This window comes from Symphodus melops, assembly GCF_947650265.1.
Source record: "Symphodus melops genome assembly, chromosome: 1".
In the NCBI taxonomy this organism is placed as follows: domain Eukaryota; kingdom Metazoa; phylum Chordata; class Actinopteri; order Labriformes; family Labridae; genus Symphodus; species Symphodus melops.
The window spans coordinates 45709474-45715509 of record NC_136691.1 but is presented as its reverse complement, the minus strand read 5'-3'; positions in this window follow the sequence as shown (position 1 = coordinate 45715509).

The window sequence follows — 6036 nt, the reverse complement described above, 5'->3', positions numbered from 1 at the left end:
TATTATTATTATTATTTGTAATGTTGAAAAAGTTGCATCATACTTTTTTTTTTTTTTTTAAATAGCTTTAGTTCATGTAACTTGCTGAGATCCCAAAAGGATAAAGTCCAAGTCAGGTTTCTACAATTTTCTCTCAATCAGCTGGCCTCTCCGCTTCACTCTCATCCTAAATCACATTATGTCTTTATTTACAGTGTTTGCCAGAGGCTGATCACAGCAGTCAATAAAGTCTGACAGTCACACTTTCACTATAGTGTTTGTATGCTGTCAACAGTTTCTTTGCTTCACTGCACCAAGTGTCCTCCTGAATACCAAACAAGGTACCATCTTTAGCTTCCTCTGTCAGTATCATAATGGTACATTTACTACAGGACTGTGAGGCCCAGTAATAAATCTGGAGCAAAATAGATCTGACCATGAATTCTTCGCTGGCCTTTCTTAGCTGCCCTCGCCCCCCCACGTGTGTTCGCTCTGTGAGGTAGAACCACCAAACCATGACGAAAGAAATGGAAAAGAGGTAAGGGAATTGTATAGCCGATGGTTCTGATTCACATTATATATTATGCATGCAGTCTGCCTGTCAGCTTCTCTACGCGTGTCTTGCTATGGAGCAACAGAGAGCCTTTGCAATGACTTAATTGCATCATTAATTCTTTAAATATGTTTCTTCTGATGAAATGTCATTTTCCACCCATTTCTTGCTTAATGATATTTACAATGGAGAAGATCAATTCATTTGATTGTAAATACCTAAATACTTTTTATTTTTATTTCATGCTCTTAATTTCTCATACAGTAATTTGATTCTGCTATGTAGTTTGCTTCAGTTATTTCTTAATCCTGCAATATATGAATAAGAATAGAGGGTCTGCGCAGATGTCACTTTACAATAGTACCACCCCTTCTTCAACCAGCAAAGTCTCAAAACATCCTGCAACATGGCTGTCTTTATTATGGGTAATGACAAAACCAGAAAAAAACAGTCAAATATCTCTTCAAATTGACTGGACAGAGATTGCTACCTTTAACCAAAGACTATGTGTTCAATGGATATCGGCTTGGCCAAAAATTGGGTTACTGTTATGTCATGTGCATACTCTCAATTACACCTTTTCTTAAGTCATTGAAATTCAAAAAGGCATGAGTAATTTCTACACCTCCCATTTTACTTTCATGAGCATAGTCTTTATGTAGGATTCTGATTTTTGCTTCCCGAATTCACTTTGTTGGTTTGGAGATGAAGTCAGTCTTCTCTAAAAGGTTTCTGTCAGTCAGAGGCAAGTAAAACATGCAGTGAGGTGGAAACCGCTGGTGCCATTCTGCTTCTCCAAATACCTGTAATGGGGCACCAAAGTGTTTTAATTGTGAATGGATGTGTTGAAGCATGGGCAAACACAAGGTACCATGCCAGGAAAGGTTTTGCAAATATCACTGGATTTTCAAAAAGCTCTAACTTGGGATAATTATCAGGTCCTTTTAAAAAAGTCTATCACAAACACTAGAATAACAAAAAAAATACAAGACCACCATTCAAACCCAATCAGGTTTGAAAAAAAACCCAACAACAAGTAAACTCATAAGATGCAATTGGCCACTTCAGTTTATCTCCAAAAATGAGGCACTACCTATAAGACACATATTTAAGTGTCTATACAGCAAACTACTTACATTCTTGTAACATTAAAGTATTTTGTCTCTAGAAAGTAAATACTCTATACCAACTCTCTACACTCTGTATGACCATACAGAGTGTGAACTTCCAGTAGCTCAAATGTTTCAATGAACTTCATAAAAAATTGTGCATAATTAGTTGTGGTGTACCTTTGAATGACAAGTTCTTGTTTTTTTTGTTTGTTTTTTGTTTGTTTTTTCCACACCACCATGTTATCCAAATGGGGTAACATCATGTGATATAAAAATGTAAATAATTCGTAAAATTAGGGTTAGGGCTATTCAAACAATCAAGGTCATTATAAGGTAGGTCATGCACATGGGGCCGGAAATCTGAGCATCCCTATAACTACAATATGTTGCTTTATTTTTATATACCAACTGAAATTATTAGGTTTGAAGATGTTTGGTGGCTTTTGAGACGTTGTCTACTTTCCAATCTGGATGGGAGGTCAAGAAACAAATTCTAAAAATAAACAGACATAAAGAAGCAGGCAGACATGCAGACTTACAGGTGTAGCAGCCTTTATTCCAGCTGGATCGAATGGAGACCTTCAGAGGCCACTTTTGCAGTTACACTGATGGAGGGAAAGCAGTAGCTCAGTGGAGCAGCTGAATGGTTCCTGTCCATCAATCTATCCCTCTGCCTCCCCAAACCTCCCAAGGTAACAGCCGGTGGTCGATACTCCCCCATCGAGAAAGACTCCCATTTCCCTGTGACACTATGTGTTCACAGCCAAGTGTTGACACAGGTGGAAACAAGCCCTTTTCCACCTCCGGGTGTCCACTCAATCTGTGCAGGATAGTAACATGTTGTTTAACTGTGACACACTTCATTGAGCTCTGACACCATTTATTACATCACTGTCAGGACCTTAGAGACAATGATATTTTCTCCGCTTGTGTTTCAATTTTGTTGATTTTTTTCATCACATTAAATATCATATATTTAAGAAAGGCAGAGAATATATACAGAGTTCTTGATTGGATATTTTTAGGTCTCAGAATTGTGTATGTATCAACTTAACTTTAAAGAATACTAATTAAAAGAGAATGTGATAGATCAAAGTCACTCACAATAGTAAAAAAAAAAAGGTACAATATGGCAATTATCATTATGGTATGCACAGCGGAAGCAACAGAATAGCTGTCAAGTGAACTGACAAATAGTCAATGCAATACCCCCTAACCCCCAGCACATCCCACCCCAGTTGGAGACAAGTGAGTGAAACTTTAACTTTATTATTATCCCGAAGGAAATTAGATCTGCAGCATGCATCAAGACACGACAGATCAGAAATACAGAATATCCACAGTACAGCTGAAAAACAAAGGCACTTCAACCACACTGAGCCAGAGGCTGAAACATTTAAATAAACACTTGATGTGAGTAAGTGACTCACACTATATTGGAGAGAGAAAAAACAAGACTGAAATAAAAACAGGTGTAATCTACTTACACACCTTAAACCAAGATACTTGTGTCACTACACTGACAGATCTCCTGCTCTGCCCATGGGATCGAACACATGACCTTCAGGTTGAGAGACGATGACGACTCTACCAACTCAGCCACAGCAACTCTTGTCAACCAATAACAAAACTTTTAACAAGACTTTGAGTCCCGTCTGAAGACCAAGAATCAGTGTTACACAATTTAGCTGACATGCATGTCTCATGAAAGACAGTTCACTATTACTTTTTATTATTACAGTTTTGGAAAAGATGCAATGTCTTTGGCAATTAGACTCCTACATAATGAGTTCATCCAAAAAGTTGTAAAGAGCATGGCTAAATTGAAAGAATGTATGAGAGAATAAAAACAGTCTTCCTGCTTGCTTGAACTTACGCTGAGCTCCATTAGTTAATGCGAAGGAAACTTGTGTCACAGACTGTACCTGTGTAACATATTTTCATGCAACATTGAACATTTTATAAAGAGCTTAATGACTTAGCAGTTTGATTTGCCAAACCAAACAATTGCATCCTTATGTCAGTTCATTCTGTCTCTCGTTAGTGCTCTCCAACAGTCATGCAGATGGTTCTGGAAATATGGTAATTTGGTTTTGGGAGTTCTTGGAATTGGCATTTTCAAACAGTTTGAGAACATATTGTTGTATTAATTGTGATTTATTTCTGTTTAAATGTATTTATATCCTGTCTTCCTAAACCTCCATCATTGGTACAGTTTTGCTGTAAATTGATACATGATTTATTGAGCAGAAACTCTTAACCTTTTACATTAAGTCAATAATAACAATTGAATTTTTTCCATACTGTGTGCTGCTTTGTTTGTCTGTTATTTTGAATGAGAGATGGTTAAGTTCTTCAAATCAAAAAAGTAATAGCATTGATTAAACCTTAATGCATGAAATAAATTGGAGGGGGAAAAAAGCAACGTATTTTGACAAACAGCAGCTTTACAGCTCTACAGCAGCTTTGATGAGCGACACAGATAACAGAACAGAAAGAGTAGCCGTGTGAGTGAGGTCAGCAAATCACTGACTGGCAGTTTCATCCTCCAAAGACACACTGAAGATCAGAGAAAAACAAATCTACCTTTTAGGACACATGCTTTTGTCTTTGGAGTGCTTGTTTGGATGGAACTGCAATGCTTTGGTTTTCAGTGCCTGCTTTCCATTTACATTGTGTCTGTTTTAATTCAGATACATTTCAAGATCTTAAACCAAAATTTTAACTGTGTTAGCTGTGTTGAATACACAATTCCTGCCTTTTTTTTATTTCAGAGTACAAACCATTATACGACTATAATCTGTACCACAACAACCATTGAGATCATCAATCCACAGAAAGAAGTAAACATGGCATTGGTCCATGTATTGTGGGGGGAAAATGAAGTAGGCCAGGTTTGAGATACACAAAAACTGAAGCCTGGAACAAAGAAATCGACGAAAAGAAGAAAGCACATGAAGTAAACACCAAACAAAATACTGTAGGGGAAACTACAGCATTTTGAGAATGAATACATTTTAGTGTATGTATTGATTATTTATTGATCTCTGCACTTTTTATCTTTGTCTTTTCTTACCTTGTTTTTACTTGTCTTATTGAGCCCACTCTAGACTTGGGAGATGACAGGGGATTTTAGGAAAAGCCCCCCTATACTCTTCCCCCTCACAATACTCCACAGCTAAGTGTCTGCTGTGGACATTGGTGTCCACAATTATCCAGCACTTCAGTGGTCCTCCCACATGCAGTAAATCTACTATACACTATAGAGCCCAGTAGAGGAAAAGTTACATAAGAACAGTTTCTTCCCTGAGACTCTCAATCTGATGAATGCTAAACACTCAAAGTGTCAGACATTCTAATGTGAATTAAGTCTGTAAAAAAGTACTCATTGTGAATGTAAATAGGAATATTTATCTGCATATGGTCTTCCTTGGTGTTTGCCTCCTCATCTGTTTCCAAGGTTTAGTCTGCTATAGCATCCTCAGAGTTTGTATCATTATTTAGCATCTTCCTTGCATGTGTTTCCTTTTCATGGTATTCAAAATTCAGTAGACATGTACCTTTCATAAACAGTGGACGTTTGTATTAAGCACCGTTGTTCTATCCTAAGAGCAGTTAGTTGTGAAATGTGAAAGGGAACAGGTCAGATGTTCAAAAATAAAGAGGGACCTGCTTTGTCGACACATTAGCAACTGATAATCTCCAGTATGTCGCTCTCTTCAGTGTTCAGTGTTGGAGCCTCAACACTATAATAACCTAGCTTTGACTGTATCCAGTGAATCAAAAAGTATCTCACTCCGCATACCAATACATTGTGCAGGCTGTTGAGTGATGGGCACAGAAAAAATGACCATAAATCATCTGTTATCCACTGCTGATCAGATGAGTCATTGACTTTTTTGAGCCAGGAAATGGCCACTTGTTCTATGGTATTTCATGTAATCCTCGTGCTTTGTATTTGTCAGCATGTTGTTTGCTATTTGCATTTATGACAGCGGTGACTTTAGGTGTCAGTAGGGGATTTAAAAAAAAAAAAAGGGGAGAAAGTGGGAGTATGTGAGACAGTCCTGATCCCCCCTGCGCTCCTCCTGCCTATGCCTGATGCTGTCAAATAGAAAATGGACAGTCAGTGGCTAATGTATTTCTGCCTGTCAGGGAATATCAAACTAAGAGCCCTGCAGGAGGGAGACGAGCTTTCATTAGCGTGTTAAAAAAAAAAACACCCACCCCCTCTCTTCCTCTTCCAACACCACTGTCTAAAATGGTCAGTCCTCTCCTGAGTTAGAGATTAGGGATTCTTGTGCTGCTGGAGTCAGGAAGCTGATAAGGCTGACTGTTAAAGACAGGAAGCTCTGACGTTTAATATGCAGCTTTGGACTAAAAACTTCCCAT